Below are 24331 nucleotides of genomic sequence, written 5' to 3' on the forward strand. Positions count from 1 at the left end.
CAGACAGTTATCACACTGACAGCTGATAGCCAGAGAGCTGTCTGGGTTTGAAGGCAGAGGATGGAACAATAATAGCCGGCTATATTTTAACGTGTGCATTTTAACACTTCTCTTTTACAAATCCCGTATCAGTGATTTATGCACTCTAACATGAGACGGAGAAACGTGGACATGGCTAAGTGCATACATCTAATGTAATACGGTTAACATGTTCTGTCTCTGAAATGTCTAAATTATCTCAATTTTTCAATGGAGAGGCTGACGCGGGTGGATCATGTGAGGTTAGAAGTTCAAGACCAGCTTCACCAACATGGTGAAACCCCGTCTCTACTAAATATACAAAAATTAGCCAGGCATGGTGGTGGGCACCTGTAATCCCAGCTACTTGGGAGGCTGAGGCAGGAGAATCACTTGAACCCAGGAGGCAGAGGTTGCAGTGAACAGAGATTGCGCCATTGCACTCCAGACTGGGCAACAAGAGCAAGACTTCGTCAAAAGGAAGGAGGACAGGAGGGAGGGAGGGAGGGAAGGAAGGAAGGAATGAAGGAAGGAAAGAAGGAAGGGAGTAAAGGAGGGAGGGAGAGAAAAAGGGAGGGAGGGAGAAGGGAGGGGGTGGGGGGAGGGGGGAGGAAGGGAGGAAGGAAGGAAAAAGGCAAAAGTGAGTTCGGTTAAAAGCCAGCTGATTAAGGGAAGAGACTGTGTCAAACCTAACAAGTAGCAGAGAGGGGTGAGAGGATGGCCAAGAGCCTGTTACCTAGGTGGGTGATACTTGGCCCCATAGCCTGTTCACTTCTTCTCTCACCTGTTGATTTTCAAGTCCTCTTGCTGAATGAGTTTACTTGATACCCTTAAAGAAGCCAGAGCTTGGTCAGACACGGTGGCTCACACCTGTAATCCAGCAATCCAGCACTTTGGGAGGCCAGGGTGGGCAGATGGCTTGAGCTCAGGAGTTTTGAGACTGGTTTGGGCATTAAACAAACAAACAAAAATTAGTCAAGTATGGCGGTACACACGTGTTATCCCACTTCCTCTGGAGGCTGGGGTGAGAGGATCGTTTGAGCCGAGGAGGTCAAGGCTTCAGTGAGCTAAGATCGGCCACTGCACTCCAGCCTGGGGCAACACAGCAAGACCTTGCCTCAATGGAGGAGGAGGAGGAGGAGGAGGAGGAGGGGGAGGGGGAGGAGGAGGAGGGGGAGGAGGAGGGGGAGGGGGAGGAGGAGGAGGAGGAGGAGGAGGAGGAGGAGGAGGAGGAGGAGGAGGCGGAGGAGGAGAAAAGGAGAAGGAGAAGGAGAAGGAGGAAGAAGGAAGAAAGAAGGAAGAAGAATGAGGAGGAGGAGGAGGAGGAGGAAGTCCGAGCTAGGCACATGCAACTATAGGTAGGCTTAAGGTCCAAGAAGCCACGTTAACTCTTTCCTTAGAAAGCCAGTATGGTCTGTATGAGACCAATGGGCTGGCTCACTAAGAACCTCTCCCTCACTGCAAGGAGCAGAATCCTTCCTATGACAGGAATCTGGAACATGTTCAGGGAAATTATTTCTTCTTCAAGAAAACCAATGCCAGTGCTTATGATGACAGCCTGTCCATCTCTGACCTAGAACTCTGTGTTGACACAGAAACATGACCTGAGTCTGTAGGGGCCTTGGGGCAGAACCCTCTCTCTCTGATAGGATTACAAGTCACAGTCAGGAGTTGAAGACCAGCTTGGCCAACATGGTGAAACCCCATCTTAAGGAAAAAAAAAGTTACAGCACTCATATATTGCCTATCAAGACCATCCTTCCTAATTTAGATTTTTTTTTTTTTTTTTTTTTTTTTTTTTGAGATAAGGTCTTGCTCTGTTTCCCAGGCTGGTCTCAAATTTATGGGCTCAAGCGATCCTCCCACTTCCTGAGGCTCAACCCACCATGCCCAACCCAACTTAGGGCTTATGTTCATTTGATGTAAACTGGGCTTCACACCAATGAGCCCCACTAGTTCAGGTCTGGCTCCCCACAACTAGTCTGTCCTTGTACAGCCAGCACCTCCAATTCACTTTGTCCAAAATAGAACCCTTCACCTTTCTACATGCTGGGCTACTTTTCTTTCTGGTTTTTCATTCCTTGATAAGTGCATCTATTTCCTAGGTTGGGAGGCCTTACAGACCTTTCCACTACTCAACCCCAAAGCTTGTTTCCTTCCTGGGCCTACTCAGCTGTTGGGGTCTCCTCCCATCTTTGCTGCAACCTCCAGGGTTGAAGCCAGGATTCCCCTCCTCATCCAAGAGTTATCACCAAAGCCAAAGTTAAGTCAAAGAAAAGAACATCCAGTCCCTCTTCCTAGGGAGAGTTTTGTCACCACTCCCATGGCACAGAAACCAGTGGTAAACTATAAATAAACTCATAGTTAGCTTCTGTCTCCGAAGGGAAGCTCACCAATGCCTCATCACCTGCTTACTTCTGACCTGACCTTCAACCCAGAACAGTGCAAGCTTGCAGAACACACAGGCTGCCCTTTATCAAGCACTTCATTTGCTTTCTAAGACTCTCCCTGATTCTGTTTTTTGTGTTTTGTTTGTTTGTTTGTTTTTTTAAGATGGAGTCTCACTCTGTTGCCCAGGCGGGAGTGCAGTAGCACAATCTCAGCTCACTGCAACCTCTGCCTCTCAAGTTCAAGCAATTCTCCTGCCTCAGCCTTCCAAGTAGCTGGGACTACAGGCATGCGCCACCATGCCTAGCTAATTTTTGCATTTTTAGTAAAGACAGGGTCTTACCATGTTGACCAGGTTGGTCTCAAACTCCTGTTCTCAGGTGATCCTCCCACCGTAGCTTTCCAAAGTGCTGGATTACAGGCCTGAGCCACCATGCCCAGCCTCCCTGATTCTATTATTCTGCCTGACCAAAGAATGATCACTCCCCATTTTCTCACATCGTTTTTAAAAAACAACTATTCTTAAAACTTTAGAAGAATGCCTCCCTCTCTCTGTCAAACTTGCAAAGTCTGTGCTCCATCTCTTCCTTCCCATTCCCATTCCCATCTAGTCTAGGGTATTGCTGTACCCTCCTATGTGGTCACCTGGTTCCTGATGTCACTCCAGGATGATACTTCTAAAGCACATTTTGATCATGTCACTACTGTCACCCCATCCCCTTGCCACCCCCCAAAACTCTTACTAACTCTCCATCGCTTACAGAACAAAGGCCAAATTACTTAGCATGGTATTGAAGCTTCCACATTTGAGCTCCAACCTGCCAATCTAATCTTGTGTACATTCTTTTCCTGCTAACAGAACAAGCTCTAAGATTTCACATCTATCTCTCTGCCTGGAATTCATTTCCACCTATCAGAACTATAACTATCCTTCAAGGCTCAGATAAAATGACATCTACTGCACAAGCCTTCCTTGATATTCCCTTCCTGAAATGTTTTCATCCTATTCTTGGCACTTCCATGAAGTTCCCCATACGGCCAAGGACATTATATCCTTATAAACTTTTTATCCTTATAAACTTATAAATTTTATATCCATATAAACTCCATACAGTCAAGGACAGTTGTAAGGCCGGTTGCCACGCCGGGAGGCCGGACACACCCATCTCTGCACTCAGCACCTGACTCTGCACCCAGCACCAGGCTCTGCACTCGCCACCAAGCTCTGCCACATGGCTCCCCTGGAGGACTCCAGCTGATGCATCGGTGGCTGGCTCTCACACCAGAAAACCCACCCAACAACCCAACAACCAATAGCGGCCCACCCTGTCCTAATCCCGCTCCCCTGGAGCCAATCAGAGTACCCAGCTGTTGCTCCTTCCTCATAGCCATAAAAACCCCATGCCCCAGGAAGTCAGCGCGACTTCTCTGGCCCCCTTTCCCCAGACCATAGAACCTCTCCCGGGAGTGGAATAAATTGGCATTTAAGTTTCTTATACTGGCCTCAGTTTCCTCATTTTAAACTCGGCAATAACCCTTACAACAGTGTCATTGAATTTCATATCCTTTTCAATGCCTAGCACACTCCTTTTCACAAAGTTACTTAATGAAGTATTTATTAAATGCATTAATCCAGCCGGGAACATTGGCTCATACCTGGCATCCCAGCACTTTGGGAGGCTGAGGTGGGCAAATCATCTGAGCCCAGGAGTTAGACACCAGGCTGGCCAACATGGTGAAACCCCATCTCTACTAAAAATACAAAAATTAGCTGGATATGGTGGTATGTGCCTATAGTTCCAGCTTCTCAGGAGGGTGAGGCAGAAGAATGGCTTGAATCCAGGAAGTGGAAGTTGCAGTGAGCCAAGACTGCACTACTGCACTCCAGCCTGGGCAACACAGCAAGACTCTGTCTCAAAGAATGAAGAAGAAAGAAAATTCATTAATACACTAGTGGTGAATTGAGTCAACAACTTTTTTTATAGTTAGGTAACTTTTTTTTTTGAGATGGAGTCTTGCTCTGTCACCAGGCTGGAGTACAGTGGCACGATCTTGGCTCACTGCAACCTCCAGCTTCCTAGTTCAAGAGATTCTCCTGTCTCAGCCTCTCAAATAGCTATGATTACAGGCATTCACCACCATGCCCAGCTAATTTTTGTATTTTTAGTGGAGATGGGTTTTCTCCATGTTGGCCGGAAGGGTATAGTTAAGTAACTTCAACTTCAAACTTTTTAAATTTGCATGTTTTCTCCAGAAATGATGTTAATCATTTATCATACAATCATATCCTCAGTCCAAAGGTTAATCTATGCAGTAAGGAGCTTTCATTATACATCCAAGTGAGTTATATTTCAGATAACTGTGTAGTAGTGCCTACTTGGCACTTTTCATAAGAATCAATTCTTTTGTGTTCCCTGTGAGTCAGAGGAGGAGAGGAAACCAAAAGGATAAAGCAACATATTCAAGCTCCCCAGCAAAGGAGGTCAGAGATTAGATTTAGAGCTTTGCAAGGCTGAGGGAAGGGTATGTTGAAATTCCCAGAGTGCTAGATCTCAGAGCAGTTGATGAGTCAACTGCAAAGGTGCTGACTAATGAACTACGAGATCTGAGTGGTGTCTCAGACAGGACGCTGAAGAAAGGCATTTTGTAGACTAATGACCGCCTTGCCAGTGTGGTGGGTGACGCAAGTAAGTTCTGCCTGGTAGTGTGGCCCTTGCCTGGAGTGAGTCTTGAAGGGACTCATTCACTCATCTGTCCAAGCCTCACTTCACCTTCCAAGAAGGAAAAATGTTAAACTTACTTAGGTAATTTTTTTTCTTTTTAGACAGAGTTTTGCTCTTGTTGCCCAGGCTGGAGTGCAATGACATGATCTCGGCTCACTGCAACCTCCGCTTCCCGGGTTCAAGCAATTCTCCTGCCTCAGCCTCCCAAGTAGCTCAAATTACAGGCATGTGCCACCACGCCCAGCTAATTTTATATTTTTAGTAGAGATGGGGTTTCTCCTTGTTGGTCAGGTTGGTCTCGAACTCCCTACCTTAGGTGATCCACCCATCTTAGCCTCCCAAAGTGCAGGGATTACAGGCATAAGCCATCGTGCCTGGCACCAATAGGCCATTTCTAGTTTTCAAGCAGTGGCAGAGGAATTCACTCACAGTAGCGAAGATTCTGAGCAAGTGCCTTTTTATATCCCAGGAAAGTACAAAAGAGCCTAAGAGCAATGGCCTGGGCAAAACTAACACCTGAAAAGAAATTAGCAGCTCAGTGGGGAATAGAACAGGGTGGGAATCAAACAGCTTGGGAATCAAACAGGACCTACTCAACTTGTGGAGAGTCTGGAGAGACAGGCTGTGAAATCTGACCTTGAGGTAGAAGAGGGAGAAGAGGGGGAGGCTGGTGAGTAAGGAGGGGAAACAATGTACTTTAAACTTTGAACAAAGCATTCCTCCCATCATCTGAGCCTCACAGTATGCTAAGAATTGTGCAAGACAACAGGGGCAGCCATCAGGTTCGATCTACACGTGAATCAAATTATTTCAGGTCCTCCAACCATAACGCTGGACTGAATACCTTGATGGGGGATTAATTCCACGTCTTCATCTGGGCTATCCAGCTCCAGGAACTTGAGCTTGCTTTACACCAGTACTGGCTTTTTATGGCAACTCCTCACACTCAAGAAAGATGAAGAACCTGAAATGGGAGAAATGAAATGTTTACCCAGACTTCTCATTTAAGGTGTGGTGCTTCTCTATACTACCTTGACCTGAGTATGGTCAAAGTGCTGTTTTTGGAGGGTAAGTTAGCTGGGTGTGGTGGCTCACAGCGCCTGTAATCCCAACCTGGGAGGCGAGGCGGGCAGATCACCTGAGGTCAGTAGTTCAAGACCAGGCTGGCCTACATGGTAAACCCTGTCGCTACTAAAAAAAAATATGAAAATTAGTCCGCCATGTTGGCACACGCCTGTAATCTTAGCTACTCAGGAGGCTGAGGTAGGAGAATGGAATCGCTTGAACCCGGGAGGTGGAGGTTGCAGTGAGCCGAGATCACACCACTGCACTCCAGCCTGGGTGACAGAGGGAGACTCCGTCTCAACAACAACAACAACAACAAAAGGGAAAGGTAAGGGAAGCAACTGTGTGTAAGGTGGACAAGCGCTGGAAGAGGAGGGAGACAGGTGGCCAGCTAGGAGGTATGACAATGAATAAAAGCTGGAGGATGCAATGCCAAGACAGGAAGCAGGTCTTGGTGACAAATGCGCTATAGGGGAGGAAGGAAAAATCCTTTTCAGATTCCACTGACATCTATTGAATACTTACTCTATTTCTTTATTCTTTCTTTTTTTTTGAGACGGAGTCTCGCTCTGTTTCCCAGGCTAAAGTGCAGTGGTGCAGTCTTGGCTCACTGAAACTCCACCTCCCAGGTTCAAGCCATTCTCCTGCGTCAGCCTCCTGAGTAGTAGACTACAGATGTGCACCACCATGCCCGGCTCATTTTTGTATTATTAATAAAGACAGAGTTTCACCATGTTAGCCAGGCTGGTCTCGAAGTCCTGACCTCGGTGATCTGCCCGCCTCAGCCTCCCAAGTGCTGGGATTAAAGGCATGAGCCACCACGCCCAGCTTCTTATTCTATATCTAGTTATCCACTTAAGTGCTTTCATGTGCTTTTTAAATTTGGTCTTTAGAGTGATGCTACAGAGATAAATTAGTTAAGGGATATTGAGAGAATTGCCGTGGTCTATAGCTAGTAAGTGGTAGAGCAGAATTTGAATCCAGGTGTCCTGACTCCAAGTCCCATGTTCTCTTCGTGGCATTATGGATGTAGAGAAGTGGCATTTACAGAAATGGCACTGCTAGGAGGAGTGGCCCATAGAGGGGAAATACACTGGCTTTGATTTGGATCTGAGCTGTGGTAGGATATCCAATTGCAGATGTTCTGTACTGACCTGGCTCATGTCTTGCTTTCCATCCTGACTCACATAAAAAACAGTGACATTCACTGGGTGCCTCCCTCTGGATCTCAGCCATCTCAGGCAACTCCTCTGCTTAAAAACTCACTTTCTTTTTTCTTTTTTTTTTTTTTTTGAGCTGGAGTTTCACTGTTGTGGCCCAGACTGGAGTGCAATTCTCCTGCCTCAGCCTCCCGAGTAGCTGGGACTACAGGCGCGCACCACCATGCCTAGCTAATTTTTGTATTTTTAGTAGAGACGGGGTTTCACCTTGTTGACCAGGATAGTCTTGATCTCTTGACCTCGTGATCCACCTGCCTTGGCTTCCCAAAGTGCTGGGATTATAGGTGTGACCCACCGCGCCCGGCAAAACCTCACTTTCTGACTACAACTCTCCAACTTTGCAGGCTTCCAACTCTCTCATTCCTATTACAAACACCTGAATGCTTTTGACTTTTTTTTTTTTTTTCTTTTTTTGAGAGGGAGTTTCCCTCTTGTTGCCCAGGCTGGAGTGCAATGGCGCGATCTTGGCTCACCGCCACCTCTGCCTCCCAGGTTCAAGCAATTCTCCTGCCTCAGCTCAGCCTCCCGAGTAGCCAGGATTACAGACATCCGCCACCATGCCCAGCTTAATTTTCTGTTTTTAGTAGAGGTGGAGTTTCTCCATGTTGGTCAGGCTGGTCTCGAACTCCCAACCTCAGGTGATCCGCCCACCTCAGCTTTCCAAAGTGCTCAGATTACAGGCATGAGCCACCACACCCAGCTTGCCTTTGAATTTTTAGAAACATCAATCCCTTGATATTTTTATTTTCTCCCAGTCTTTCTCTTTTCTTTCTTTCTTTCTTTTTTTTTTTTGAGACAAGGTCTCACTCTGTCACCCAGGTTAGAGCACTGGGTGTATAACTAGATATTCCTGGGCTCAAGCAATCCTCCTGCCTCGGTCTCCTGAGTAGCTAGGACTACAGGTGCACAATACCACTCATGGCTAATTTTACTTTTATTTTCATTTTTTTTGTAAAGATAGGGGCTCCATATGTTGCCCAGGCTGGCCTTGGACTCCTGGGCTCAAACAAGCCTCCTGCCTCAGCCTCCCAAAGTACTGGTCTCCCAGTCTCTTTTATTAGTTCCTCCAGACATCTCCTCATCATCCAAAGCCTACTTGTGCCTTTGATTTCCCTGTGCCCCATTGGGGCAGTATAAATGTCACTGTAGCATCTCAGACGATACCCCAAGCCTAGCTGCATGTTACAACTTGCTGTCACCTTTGCTTAGTTGCCAGAGGAAACTTTCTTAGTCTTACAGAGAATACTCACAAGCTCCAGCTTCAGCTGGGCCCTGCACACCCCTCAATTCTTCCCCTGCCCAGGGTCTCTCCCTCATTGCCTCCTATTTCATAGAAAAACCCTGAGAGCATCACACCGTCTCTCTCCATCACCCTTCTACCTATAAATGTAGCAACATCCACAGCCTTGCCACTGCTTTCCCTCCCCTCAATAGAGAAGCCACTGTCTCTCCTGCCCAAGGCCAGCCCCTGCCCTCCTGGGCTTCCCAGGACTCTGCTCCTTCCCACCACTGCATGTCATCTCTCTTCCTCTGCTGCCTCCTTTCTGTCAGCTTCTAATGTGCTCCAACCTCTCCTCCTACTTCCTCACCTCACACCTGCTTCTCAAGCTGCCGCAGTCTAACTTTCACTTCCATTGGCTCCTGAAACCATACCGCTAAGATCTTAAATGCCCTCCTTTTTTTTTTGAGATGGAGTTTCGCTCTTGTTACCCAGGCTGGAGTGCAATGGTGTGATCTTGGCTCACCGCAACCTCCGCCTCCTGGGTTCAGGCAATTCTCCTGCCTCAGCCTCCTGAGTAGCTGGGATTACAGGCACACGCCACCGTGCCCAGCTAATTTTTTGTATTTTTAGTAGAGACGGGGTTTCACCACGTTGACCAGGATGGTCTCGATCTCTTGACCTCGTGATCCACCCGCCTCGGCCTCCCAAAGTGCTGGGATTACAGACGTGAGCCACTGCGCCCGGCCAAATGCCCTCCTAATTGACACATCTTATTTTTATCTCCCTGGGCCCCTCTGCTCCTTTTTAAAAATTTTTTTATTTTAAATTCTGATCAAAGGCTTTGCATGGTGGCTCACACCTGTAATCCCAGAATTTTGGGACACCAAGGTGGGTGGTTGACCTGAGGTCAGGAGTTCAAGACCAGCCTGACCAACATGGTGAAACCTGTCTCTACTAAAAATACAAAAATTAGCCGGATATGGGGGCAGGCACCTGTAATCCCAGCTACTCAGGAGGCTGAGGCAGGAGAATTGCTTGAACCCGGGAGGCAGAGGTTGCAGTGAGCCAAGATAATGCCATTGCACTCAAGCCTGGGCAATAAGAGCAAGACATTATCTCAAATAAATAAATACATAAAATAAAAATAAATTTTGGTCAAATACACGTAACATAAAAATTACTCTCTGAACAGTGTTTAAGTGAACAGCTCAGTTGTGTTACATATATTCACATTGTTGTGCAAATTCTATACCCATGGCCGGGTGCGGTGGCTCACGCCTATAGTCCCAGCACTTTGGGAGGCCGAGGCGGGTGGATCACGAGGTCAAGAGATTGAGACCATCCTGGTCAACGTGGTGAAACCCCGTCTCTACTAAAAATACAAAAATTAGCTGGGCATGGTAGTGCACGCCCGTAGTCCCGGCTACTCGGGAGGCTGAGGCAGGATAATTGCTTGAACACAGAAAGCAGAGGTTGTGGTGAGCCAAGATTGTGCCATTGCACTCCAGTCTGGGTAACAACAGCGAAACTCCATCTCAAAAAAAAATAAATTCTATACCCATTAAACAACAGCTACCCACTCTCCCCTCTCTTCCAGCCCCTGGCAACCACCATTCTACTTTCTATCTCAAAGGATTTGACTACCCTAGATACCTGGTGTCAGTAGAATCATACAGTATTTGTCTGCTTGTGTCTGGCTTATTTCGCTTAGCATATTGTCTTTAAGGTTCACCCATGTCGTGGCATGTGTTATAATTTCTTTCTTTTTAAGGCTGAATAATATTCCATTGTATGGAGGAACAATATTTTGTTCATTCATTCATCCATTGATGGACATTTGGGTTGCATACACCTGTTGGCTATTGTGAATAATGCTATGAACATGGCCATACACATATTTCTTCTAGATCCTGCTTTCAATTCTTGTGGCAATATACCCAGAAGAGGTATTGCTGGATCATTTGGTGTCCTCCATGTTTTAAAGGCTATCTCACTGCCTCATTCCTGAAGCTCCCTGCTACACTGTCTCCATGAGACACAGTCTTTCTTCTTACCTCCAGTCCTCTTGGCACCCTTCTTACCCTTCCATCTCCTTCTGTCTGAATCAGAGTCCAATCAGAAAAACAGAAATTTCCTTGTAAAAAGAAGGTGTTCAACACAGGGAATTGATGAAATATCCATTGGAAAGCTGAAAGAATATACAGGGGAGTGTTGAGATAGCCCAGGTCAGTAACTGCAGGAAGCCACTCCCACTCCTGGGGCTGGAAAACAAAGTGATGAGGTTGACCCCCACTTCTAAAGGCTCTCAGAGACCCCATCTCCCTTACTGCACAGCTGGGCTTTGACCTTTGAATTAGAGAATTAGAGTCAGGCTTTTCCAGAAGAATAGCACCAAGAAAAGAGAGAGAGAGAGAGAAGGAGGCAGGGAGGGAGGGAGGGAGGGAAGGAAGGAAGGAAGGAAGGAAGGAAGGAAGGAAGGAAGGAAGGAAGGAAGGAAGGAAGCTGAGAGACAGACAAGCAGATGGATGGATGGATGGATGGATGGATGGATGGATGGATGGATGGACGGACAGATGATAGATAGATAGATAGATAGATAGATAGATAGATAGATGGATAGATAGGGAATTTGTTGGCTCACGCAGTTGTGGAGGCAGAGAAGTCCCACAACGTGCCATCTGCAAGCTGGAGAGCAAGGAAAACCCTGGTATTGAGGAAGGAGACCCAGATATCTAGGATCACCTCCCTTGACTTCCACACTGAATTTCAATAGAAGAAAAGGCTGGCCAACTGGCACCTCCGAAATTACCTTCCTGTAAATAGCAGGCATGGTATGGGGGAATCTCTCTGGAAGACGTTTTTACTTAAACAAGCTCAAACCCCCACCCCACTCTTCCATCAACCAAGACCCTTTCATATGTGCTTTCTAAAGCTGTAAACCCAAGACCCTTCCATATGTGATTTCTAAAACTGTAAACCAAAGACTCTTTCATATGTGATTTCTTTTTTTTTTTTAATTGAGACATTACCCAGGCTGGAGTGCAATGCTGCGATTCATATGTGATTTCTAAAACTGTAAACCCAAGACCCTTTCACTTGTAATTTCTAAGGCTGTAAACCTAAGATTCTTTCATGTGTAATATCTAAATTTAAGCCTATATAAAGGCAGAGCTTCTCTTTGTTAGGCAAACTTGGTCATTTAGACAAATTGTCGCCTGGCTCCTGGCAGTAATAATAATAATAATAATAAATACTTCTTCCTTCCCAGTTCGGTGTTCGAGAGGTCTGTTTCTTGAGGTCGCGAGGTCACTCCGGCTTCAGTATAATTCCATCTGAGGCCAAAGGCCTGTGAATGGGAGGCTGGGAAAGGGGGAGGGGGAGTGCCAGTGTTGGTGTAAGTCACAGAGTCCAAAGGCCCGAGATTCAGGATCTCTGATATCCAAGAGCAGAAGATGGACATCCAAGGTCAGGAGAAGTTGGATGTCCCAGCTCAAGCAAAGAGCAAAGTCTCCCTTTCTCTGTCTTTATGTTCTATTCGGGCCCTCAACAGATTGGATGATGCCTTTTCACACTCCTGAGAGCAAATGTTTACTGAGCCTACTGATTCAAATGCTAATGTCTTCCTGAAACACCCTCACAGACACATCCAGAAATAGTGGGAGACTGGAGGAAACAGTTTGCAAACCTCAACCATAGCCTCAAAGAACAGAGTCTAGAAGGACAGATTTGGAGCCAAGAGACAATACACAGATGATGAGCCTGAGTCTCTGTCCTGAGTTCACCATTCTTCTCACTAAATTCACTTTCTAGGAGGAGTCTCAGCTTTCCAGGAGTAAACTTGCACACTTCCAACTGCTACCTATAAGCCCATGACATCTAAATCCATTTGTCCAATGCAGACCTTTCTTCTGAACTTGAGACTCATCTCTTCACCAGTTGCCTGCTAGGAATGTCCACCCTGATGGTCTTCAAATTACCTCCACTCCTCGGTTCTGCTGGTAGCAGTCTGCTGCCTCTCAACCTGCTACAATTTCATCTTGACTTCTACTAGCTCTGTAGGCTGCTTGTGGAAATGGCTTGGCAATAAGGAGGTGAGTTAAGTTCCTCCATTTGGATAGAGTACAATAAGCCCCAAAATGTTATTTCTCATATTTTCTTCTCACTTCTCCTTTCTGCCCCAATAAGTACAGAATGGGCTCAGAGTCACAGGATTTGTGACCAGAGAACCGTTCCATTTCCCTTTCCTCACTGTTGGCATTATGCTTTTTGAATATTTTCACAACTGAGGCCGGGTGTGGTGGCTCACGCCTGTAATCCCAGCACTTTGGGAGGCTGAGGCTGGTGGATCACCTGAGGTCAGGAGTTCGAGACCAGCCTGGCCAACATGGTAAAACCCCGTGTCTACTAAAAATACAAAAAAAAAAAAAAAAAAAATAGCCAGCATGGTGGTTCATGTCTGTAGTCGCTACTCAGGAGGCAAAAGGCATGAGAATTGCTTGAACCTGGGAGGCAGAAGTTGCATTGAGCCGAGATCTCACCATTGCACTTCAGCCTGGAGAGACTCCATCTCAATGAAATATTATTCCTTTCCCAAACTTACACAAAGATGACTACTGCCCACGAATGCCTATTCTGAGAATGTAAATAAAATATAAAAAATACAAACAAGGGCCACGCACAGTGGCTTATACCTGTAATCCCAGCACTTTGGGAGGCCAAGGCAGTGGATCACCTGAGGTCAGGAGTTCAAGACTATCCTGGCCAACATAATGAAACCATGTCTCTACTAAAAATACAAAAATTAGCTGAGCATAGTGGTGCATGCCTGTAGTCCCAGCTACTCAGGTAGCTGAGGCAGGAGAACTGCTTGAACCTGGGAAGTGGAGGTTGCAGTGAATCAAGATCACGCCATTGGACTCCAGCCTGGGTGACAGATATGTGTGTGTGTGTGTGTGTGTGTGTGTGTGTCATTTTTCTTCACAAAAGAAGCTAAAATATATTTTTAAACCAAAAATAAAGTTGTAAGCTGCTTTTTAAAAAATCCTTTGTGGGAGGCTTTCAAAAACATATTCTACAGCAATTATTCTTTTTTGTTTATTCATTTTGAGACAGAGTTTCACTCTTGTTGGCCAGGCTGGAGTACAATGGTACGATATTGGCTCACTGCAACCTCCCCCTCCCCGGTTCAAGCGATTCTCCTGCCTCAGCCTCCCAAGTAGCTGGGATTACAGGCATTTGCCACCACACCCAGCTAATTTTATATTTTTAATAGAGATGGGGTTTCTCCATGTTGCTCAGGCTGATCTCGAACTCCCAACCTCAGGTGATCCACCCACCTCAGCCTCCCAAAGTGCTGGGATTACAGGCTTGAGCCACCTTGCCTGGCCTACAGCAATTATTCTGAAAGTCAGTATGTCGTAATAAATTACTTTCTTGATCTGCCTAACAATATGTACCCCGGCACAAGGAGAGACATGAACAAAGTCCTCTTCACATGGAACAGAAGATAACTAAGACAAGTTTCCTAAAATATAAACATTGGAGTCTAGGAAATTTGACCAGTTTCAACTTGAAAGCAATCTCTGCAATGTTAATCAGTTAAACTGGCATTTATGTCATAGTGTGGATTCACCCAGTAACTAGAAAGCCCAGGTAATGTAACATTGTCTCTGGCAAAGCTGAATAAATTGAGAAGAGTGGGATTTACTGAAAGTCACAAACATCTGTTGATGGAGAATGTCCCCACATTACCTTGAAATTGGAGATCTGACAAAAGAAATTGCTGCAGGAAATTGTTTTCCATGATCACAAGTTGAACTCATAAATTGCTAACAGGTAAAACAGGTTCCCAGTTGAATGTAGATAAAAACTGAGAGCCTGGTAGAAGAGTTCTTAACCATAGGTGGTATGTGAACTTGGACTGGGAAAAATACACAAACAGTCCCAGATTTTAGATTTTTAAAGTTTATGATGGTGGGATAGTGATATATATTCAGCAGAAAACATTCTTTAAGTATCCATACAACCATTTTTTCACTTTCAGTACAGTTTTCAACAAATTACATGAGAAAGTCAACATGTTATAAAATAGGCTTTGTGGCCAGGCACGGTGACTCATGCCTATAATCCCAGCACTTTGGGAGGCCAAGGCAGGTGGATCACTTGAGGTCAGGAGTTTGAAACCAGCCTAGCCAACGTGATGAAACCCCGTCTCTACTAAAAATACAAAAAAATAGCTGGATGTGGTGGCATACACCTGTAATCCCAGCTACTCTGGAGGCTGAGCAGAAGAATCGCTTGAACCAGGGGAGGCAGAGGTTGCAGTGAGCTGAGATCAGGCCATTGCATTCCAATCTGGGTGACAGAGCCAGACTTCATCTCTAAAATAAAATAAAACAAAATAGACTTTGTGCCATATGATTTTGTCCAAATGTAGGCTAATGTGAGTGTTCTAAGCACGCTGAAGGTAGGTGGAGCTAAGCTACAATGTTTGGTAGATAAGGGGAATTAAATATATTGTCAACATACCTAGGATGGTTTTTCAGGGTGTAGCCCCATCAAAGGTTGAGGAGCATCTGTATTTATTTATTTCTAACTGGAATTTAACATTTTCTTCAATTATGAATGTAGGGAACAAACTGCTAGGATTAACAGAAATTGCAATTTTTTTTTTAGATAGAGTTTTGATCTTGTTTCCAAGGCTGGAATGCAATGGCATGATCTCAGCTCACTGCAACCTCTGTCTCCCGAGTTCAAGCAATTCTCCTGCCTCAGCTTCCCAAGTAGTTGGGATTACAGTCATGCACCACCATGCTCAGCTAATTTTTGTATTTTTAGTAGAGACAAGGTTTCCCCATGTTGGTCAGGCTGGTCTCGAACTCCCAACCTCAGGTGATCCATCCACCTGGGCCTCCCAAAGTGCTGGGATTACAGGTGTGAGCCACTGCACCTGGCCCAGAAATTGTAAAATATTTTATGTCACTTTACAATTGTTTCAGATTATTAGGTTGGTGCAAGTGTTATTGTGGTTTCTTTGCCATTGAAAGTAATAGCAAAAACTGCAATTACATTTGCACCAACCTAATACTTTGAAATATCATTATTACTAGTTATTAGAGCCTCTATTAGACTTTTATTTAATACATTAAAAAGTAGCATATATATTATTATACCAAAAATTTGGGGTTTAAAAAATTATTCTGATAATTTTATTTCATTGTAGTTGGATTCTGTGGTTATTCTATATATATTTTTTTGAGACAGAGTTTCACTCTTGTTGCCCAAGCTGGAGTGTAATGGGGCAATCTTGGCTCACTGAAACCTCTACCTCCTGTGTTCAAGCAATTCTCCTGTCTCAGCCTCCCGAATAGCTGGGATTACAGGCACGCATCACCATACCCGGCTAATTTTTTGCTATGAATTTTGTTTTGTGCATTTAATAAAACATTCTGAGTTGTCTGTTGGCTTCATCAGACTGCCAATGGTGTCCAGCACACCAAAAAGATTAGGAAACCCTTGATCTAGTAATGTATGAAAAGAGTTTTTAGGCCATCATTTTTTAGTTGTAGGCACAAAGATATGAACAAGAAATTCTATTTGCACCATTTGGTGGTCTTAACAAGCTGGAATCTTGATTATCCTTTTTGCAAAGTAGTGTTATTTAGGAAGAATCATTTAGTCTATGTCCTTCTGTACAATCTAAGTTATATTTTTGGTTCAACTTTGCTTTTACAATCTAAGTACAATTCCCATTCTGGGATTTTTTTCCAGATATCAGCCAGAGACTTTGCCTCTATCCTATTCAGTGAAACTTTCTACCTCATGCCTTGTTCATTACTACACATCTAGTGAATAGCACAATACAAATGTACTACTCACTAAGCAGAACATGTGGTTCAAGTGCAAGGAAGGAAAGACATGCCACTTTCCTTCAGATGCCTGTTTAGCAGGAATGCTCCAATTGCTGGGGCTGGTGCAGACCCTAAAATGGTCAAGTCCCAAAGTGAAACACTGGAATTGCGTCAAACCACTAGAGAGGTCTTGGAGTCCCACAGACTTTCCTAAGGTAACTAATGGCCATGAGAAGAACATTTGGAAGGATCTTCAGTGCAGGAGTGCAGCCTGGTGTGGGAGGTAATTCAATTCAGAAAGCACTTCAGAAGGCTAGCAAGTTGAAAGTCAAAAACTACTGGGGCCGGGTGTAGTGACTCACGCCTGTAATCCCAACACACTGGGAGGCTGAGGTGGGTGGATTGCTTGAGCCCAGGAGTTCAAGACCAGCCTGGACAACATGGTGAAACCGCCGTCTGTACTAAAAATACAAAAAAAATTAGCTGTGTGTGGTGGTGCACACCTGTCATCCCAGCTACTAGGGAGGCTGAGGCAGAAGAATCTCTTGAACCCAGGAGGTGGAGGTTGCAGTGAGCCAATATTGCGCCACTGCACTCCAGCTTGGGTGACAGAGTGAAAACCTTGTCTCAAAAAAAACAGCTGTAGGAAGGAAAGGCACACCTAGGAGGTTTCTTTTGTGGTTTCTATAATGTCAAAGCTGTTTTTGGGTTCTGATATCCCATGCACAAAAGAACTTCCCATTTGTTGCTTAGTAGGAAAAGATACTGGATAATCAAATACAATTTATCCATTTTGGTGTGCTTAAATTACTGTACCTGTTGTAACTGCTCTCTTGGCCAGAAAAATCATGAACACTTTATAGAAGAATGTCCCTGTACTGCCCCCAAGAGATAGAATCTCAGAGCTGGCTTTTCAAACTCACATAGTCTAAGAACTTTGAAGCCTTGCAGGGTCTATTAAAGACACTTATGGAGAGTTAACTTCAAGATACCAGGAATACTATTTGGACAATCAAGGTAAATATGCTTGGGATTTTTCCCCCCAGACATCAGCCAGAAACTGTTTCTATCCTATTTGGTGGTTAGTTCATTATTACATATCTAGGGAATGAACAATAAAATTGCAATGCTCGTGGTTTAAGCATAGCATATTCTCAGTGTAGGAAGAAAAAGAGCAATTGTGCATTTGCCTTGGCACAGGGACTTTTTGAAGGTAAAGAGCATACCATGGGCTTCTCATTATCCTATATCTAGAAACAAAAATCTGCTTATAGCAGTGTGAGTAGAACTTCAGAGGTCCTCCATGTTTCTCAAACGTTACTGTGCTCTGGGCATGTTGTGGCAATGCAAATCCTGATGCAGTGAGTTTTTTTTTTTTTTTTTTGAGATGGAGTCTTGCTCTGTCACCCAGGCTGGAGTGCAGTGGTGTGATCTCAGCTCACTGCAACCTTCATCTCCCGGGTCCCAGTTCAAGCAATTCTCCTGCCTCAGCCTCCCCAGTAGGTGGGATTACAGGCGCGCACCACCATGCCCAGCTGATTTTTGTATTTTTAGTACAGACGAGGTTTCACCATGTTGGCCGGACTGGTCTTGAACTCCTGACCTCGTGATCCGCCTGCGTGATCCAAAGTGCTGTGATTACATGTGTGAGCCACTGCACCAGCCTGAGAGTGGCTTTTTCTAGCAAGCTTCCTAGTGACGCCAGAATTGCTGTTTCTGGAGTCCTCAGGTGAGGAGTTTTAGATAATGATGGAGGCAGGACTAGGATTTGGAATTAGTAACAATAAGCAGCCTACAACTCAGGAAGATTTTAGGGGTGGGACCTCAGCAAGACTGAATTACTTTTCATAAAAGAAGAGGATATTTCCACAATGTGATGATGCTAGTCAATTTTTGCTTTACTCCCTCCAGATGACCTATAGCCCAAAGAGAAAAATCAAATGTAGTACAATATTATCCATAAATATCAACATGCTATTTTTCCTTAAGGAATAAAGGTTCTTCTATTGTTAATAAACTTGTCATGTTAACTTCTTCATTCTTCACAAAAATTTCTATAACTTAGGCCAGGTGCAGTGGCTCACGCCTGTAATCCCAGCACTTTGGGAGGCTGAGACGGGAGGATCACAGGTCAGGAGTTCGAGACCAGCCTGACAAATATGGTGAAACCCCATCTCTAAAAATAAAATAAAATTTCTAGAGCTTTTCTTAAAATATTTTGATAATGAAGACACTGTTTATTATTGCACTCGTTTACTCTTTAGACAGCTTGAAACTTGTATTTATTTTAATTATATAAAAATTGGGCTGCTCTATCTATAGAGTAGCTGTGCTTTTATTCTTTTACTTTCTTAATAAATTTGCTTTCATTTTGCAAAAAAAAAAAAAAAAAGAATTGTTAGTACTTTTTTGGAGGTAATTACCACCATTAGCACTTCACTGGATTTAAGGAAAACATGATTTTTTCTCAATGATCGTACTTACCTATACCAAATGCTTTTATGTCTTACTTTCACCAGGCTGACAAGAGATTTGTTTTGCAGTGTGTCTAGTTAAAAAAAAAAAAAAAAAAAAAGCCTTTAGATATACTGTTTACTTACTCTTGTATTTTCAGAGTTTGGATTTTTAATGATCCTAATTTATTTGAGAATAATTCTCAGTGGTGCAGTTGGTATTCATTATTAATATCTTCTATTCTAAAGCAGATTGAGTTATACAAATCTAAAGATGCGAGTAGCACAATCTATCTGCTTTTGCAGTAGATAACGTGTCAACCTAAAAGCGACGATCTTTCTCATATATACTTCTCTCATTACAAAGAGAATAACCTTCTGTAACTCTTTGAAATCTCAATAATATGGATTTTGGCCAGGCAGGGTGACTCATGCCTGTAATCCCAGTACTTTGGAAGGTCAAGGAGGGCAGATTCCTTGAGCTCATGAGTTGGAGACTAGCTTAGGCCACATGGCGAAACCCCATCTCTACAAAAAATACAAAAATTAGCTGGGCATGGTGGTGTGTGTCTGTAGTGCTGGCTACTCAGGAAGCTGAGGTGGGAGGATCACTTCAGCCCGTGAGGTCGAGGCTCCAGTAAGCCATGATTAGGCCACTGCACTTCATCCTGGGTGACAGAACAAGATAATGCCAAAAAAAAAAAAAAAAAAAAAGGCCGGGCGAGGTGGCTCACACCTGTAATTCTAGCACTTTGGGAGGCTGAGGTGGGTGTATCACCTGAGATCAGGAGTTCAAGACCAGTCTGGTCATCGTAGAGAAACCCCATCTTTAAGAAAAAAAAATGGAAACAGCTGTTCTATTTTCATGGCAACTGTTACCTGATAAAAAAAAAAGTATTTCCAGGCATCTTCCTTTAATTTTGAGAAAAGCTGACAAATATATGCCCATCTTGAGATAACTAGCACACATACTGCTTTACACTTTTCCAATGGAAGAGTTTTACAGGGAAGTCACACAGCCAGGTGTGTGCCAGCAGACTGCCACTTTAAGGCTCCTCCGCATTCACAGGTGAATAGGCTGAACTGAAAACAAAGCCCAAAATAGCAGCCTCAATTTTCAACAGTACAGAATTCACACACAACTAATCCACACTCCTGCCTTCCTCTGGTTTCATGTTCATTTTGGCCTTGGCACCTTGTTTTACCTGATCCTCTGTCTCGTAATCCATCATTCTTCCAAGAAGAACTTGGGTCTTCTTTCTGGGCCCAGCATTGTTTGTATTGTCTACAAGGCCATTTGACCATGCTGACAAGGCCTGCTGAGCTTTATTCTGGACAACCAAGAATATGCCAAGGATGGCTCTCTCCTTTTTCTCAGAGAGTTCAGTATCAGACACCAAGGAGGAAGCCCATTGGATTCACAACACAGTGGCAGGGAACCTTTACTCCCAAAGAAACAGCAATGCACAATGCAAATGTCTTATTTTATATATTTATTGGGGTGGATGTAAAATTCACGCATGAGCTATGTAAAGTACATACATTTCAAACATGATGAATTTGTACATATGTACGTACCTGTGTAGCCACTGCCCAGACTGAAAGATAGAATGTTTTCAGCCTCCAGAAGTTTTCATGTCTCTTTCCAGCCAACCCATCTTAATGGTAACCACTTTAGTGACTTCTGTCAACACAAATATTTCCTTAAAGACTACGTTTTTTTGTTTCGTTTTGCTTTTCCAGACAGGGTCTCGCTCTGTGGCCCAGGCTAGAGTGCAGTGGCATGCTGATTTCAGCTCACTGCATCCCAGGCTCCAGTGATTTTGCCACCTTAGCTTCCCCAGTAGCTGGGACTACAAGTGTGTGCCACCATGCCTGGCTAATTTTTCTCCTTTTAGTAGAGACAGAGTATTGCCATGTTGCCCAGCTGGTCTTGAATTCCTGGGCTCAAGTCATCCACCCACCTTGTCCTCCAAAGTGCTGGGATTACAGGTGTGAGTCACCTCGCCCAGCAAAGGTTAAGTTCTTAAAACTCAAATGAGTCATTTCTGTGTCCACCACAAATAAAATGCCATAATTGTTTTTCATTCACAATAAATTTAGGTTTCAGTCATTATAATAAGCAGTATTTAATTAAAAATAAATTGGAAAATTGAAATTGAGAACTACACAAAGCCTTTCCCTAATTTCTAGTACCACAAGAAGAGCTTCACTTTTTGATCATACAAATGAATGATGCCCTTGGAGCTAGCGGGGCTTCAGAAGTAGACACTTTTGGAGCATTTACTGTATGTTACATAGTACCCACCATGCAATTTGGAGCAGTGCCTCATTAGCACATTAACATTTCTGAAGAGAAATAAATGAATAGTTACACTACGTTGGGGAAAGAAAGACTATAGATAGCCTTGTGACAAATTCTTATTTATCACAAAATAAATTCTGGCATTACCAAAATGACAAAATAAAAAAAGAAAACCTTTTTGGATTTGGGAATTATAGATAATAGTTTGTGACCTGTAGTCGATAATAGTTTATTTATTTATTTATTTATAATATTTTATTTATTTTTTTATTTGAGATGGTGTCTTGCTCTGTTGCCCAGGCTGGAGTGCAGTGGCACAATCTCAGCTCACTGAAACCTCTGCTTCCCAGGTTCAAGCAATTCTCCTGCCTCAGCCTCCTGAGTAACTGGGATTACAGGCATGCACCACCATGCCTGGCTAATTTTTATATTTTTAGTAGAGAACAGGTTTCACCATGTTGGCCAGGCTGGTCTTAAACTCCTGACCTCAAGTGATCCACCCCCCTTGGCCTGCCAAAGTGCTGGGATTACAGGCGTGAGCCACCTCACCCAGCTGATAAAATATTATTTAGGGTACTTTTCTGCTTGAGCCAAGGCTCAAAGCTTTCTGAGGTAATCCAAATTTAAGAATTGACTGCTTCTCCTGAACTGCTACTGTACTTTGAGCTTATTTTTCACATAGTGCCAAAAAAACAATCTTTTTATAATGAAATGCTTGATTAAACCCAAAGGTAGAAAATGTAGTATAATGAACCCCATAAAGACCTCAACTGAGGCCGGGCACAGTGGCTCACACTTGTAATCCCAGCACTTTGGGAGGCCAAGGCAGGCAGATCACCTGAGATCAGGAGTTCAAGACCAGCCTCGCCAACGTGGTGAAACACAATCTCTAAGAAAAATACAAAAATTAGCCGGGTGTGGTGGCACCCACCTGTAATCCCAGCTACTCAAGAGGCTAAGGTAGGAGAATTGCTTGAACCTGGGAAGCAGAGGTTTCAGTGAGCCAAGATTGTGCCATTGCACTCTGGCCTCGGTGACAAGACTGAAACGGTCACACACACACACACACACACACACACACAAAAGCAAACAACAACAACACCTCATCCAACTTCAACAATCTCATTACAAACATCGTAATTGTATCACTTCACCTGTAAATATTTAATAATATACTGCCTGTTTAAATACTTATATGGGTAAATACTTTGTTTCCATATTGTAATGTAGACTCCTTGATGTTAAATGCTGTGTCTTTTTCATTCCTATTTCCCAATTACCTTTTCTCAGCAGGAATTTAATACAGAAAAATAAATGATGCCCCAAGGAATGCTTGATCAATGCACAACGTCAAACAGTGGTTCTCTCTCTTTTTTTTTTTTTTTTTTTTGAGATGGAGTCTCGCTCTGTTGCCGAGGCTGGAGTGCGGTGGCACCATCTCGGCTCACTTGCAACCTTCACCTTTCAGGTTCAAGCAATTCTCCTGCCCCAGCCTCCTGAGTAACTGGGACTACAGATGCACGTTGCCACGCCTGGCTAGTTTTTCTTATTTTAATAGATACTGGGTTTTACCATGTTGCCCAGGCTCATTGCAAACTCCTGAGCTCAGGCAATCCACCTGCCTTGACCTCCCAGAGAGCTGGGATTATAGGTGTGAGCCACTGTGCCCGGCAAAACAGTGGTTCTTAGTTTGGGTGTGTGTCCAGATCACTTGGAGAGCTTGTTAAAAGGAAGACCCTTGGGTCTCAACCCTGGAGTTTCTGATTCAGTGGCTGTGGGGTAGGGCCTGAGAAGTTACATTTCTAACAAGTTCCCAGTGATGATGATGATGATGATGGCCTCCAACCACACTGTGAGAACTCCTGCATTAGATGTCAACACTGAGTGACATGCACAGTATAACAGTTTTATCCTTTAATCAAGCATCAGTCATATGCAAGGACTTAGGAATGCAGGAAGAAATACTTTTTACAAATCTCTCCTCTTATGGAGTTTCTAATATATGCTGTATAAAAAGTACATAAAACAGAAATACATTAGAACTATTAAGAAACTCGGCAACCAGAAGGAGGACTCAAGATGGCGCTGTGAGAACAACCCAGGATTGAGGCTCTCGCTGGATGCGCGGAGAGGGTGAGTCGGGGACGCATTTCCAGATGGACCTTTGTTGCCCACAGAACGGGGAAATTCCCAGATATAAAACAAACGCAGGACGCCAGCCAGAGATCTTGACTGGTGTAGCCAGCAGCCAGTGCGGCTGCAGCCCACGCCGGAGCGCAGAGGCGCTCCACAGAGTTCCACACAAAAGCGCACTGTTCCGGGTGCCCTGTTGAACTGGCAACCTGAGACCTGAGAGGGCTGAACTTGAGACTGAACGGGACTTGAACGGTGAGCCAGCCCAGGACAAAGCGTTAGGGGTAGTGCAGTGCGACAAACAAAATGGCAATTCCAAACGCTTGCTGTTAGGAGGTTCCCTTAAAGCGCACCTCCGTGCGGGAGGGGCGTTCACCAGTACCAAGGCAATCAGCCCCTACTGAGGTACACGCCCACTGCTGACGCAGCCTGCCGTTGCCGAGGCAACCCGGTACAAAAGAGAGACTCCGCCGCAGGGCGGAGCCCGCTGCTGCAGGGCGGAGATTGCGGCTGCAGGGCGGAGACCACAGCAGAAGGGCAGAGCCTGCAGAAACAGGGCGAACCTCACACCAGCAGGGCGGAGCCTCGGCAGGACAAGACTGCCTCCTAGCTGGGCAGGACAACCCGGCGGACACTCAAAAATAAAGCCCCAACCCCTTCAGAAAGAGCAGCTGAGAAAAAAAGGGCTTTTTTTTATGAGTTCTGTTGCAGCAGAATTAAACATAGCAGCCTAACAACCCTGAATGAACATCAGAGCTCACAGCTCAGCACTTGAGCTCCTATAAAGTACAGACTGTCTCCTCAAGCAGCTCCCTGACCCCTCTATATCCAAAAGACTGACATTTGGCAGGCATCATTCTGGGACAAAGATAGCAGAAAAAGAAACTGGTAGCATCCCTACTGTTCCGCAGCTGCTATAGGTGTACCCCAGACAAGCAGGGCCTGGAGTGGACC

General features: G+C 44.5%; 1 protein-coding gene across 2 annotated transcripts in view; it reads right to left on the reverse strand.

The window, feature by feature from the left end:
* Positions 1 to 769: 769 nt before the first annotated feature.
* LOC144579065 (uncharacterized) overlaps positions 770 to 24331 on the reverse strand; it is a 38321-nt gene continuing 14759 nt past the window's right edge. Inside the window, exons 2-4 of one of the 2 annotated variants that reach the window (XM_078348178.1) lie at positions 18971 to 19034; positions 5974 to 6093; positions 770 to 958 (exon numbers count right to left, since the gene is read on the reverse strand). The gene's annotated coding sequence lies outside the window, so the exon portion shown is untranslated. Of the gene's footprint in view, positions 959 to 5973; positions 6094 to 10690; positions 10825 to 18970; positions 19035 to 24331 lie in introns of those variants that run through there. The other variant, XM_078348179.1, reaches the window with a different exon arrangement.

This window comes from Callithrix jacchus, chromosome 13, assembly GCF_049354715.1.
Source record: "Callithrix jacchus isolate 240 chromosome 13, calJac240_pri, whole genome shotgun sequence".
NCBI lineage: Eukaryota > Metazoa > Chordata > Mammalia > Primates > Cebidae > Callithrix > Callithrix jacchus.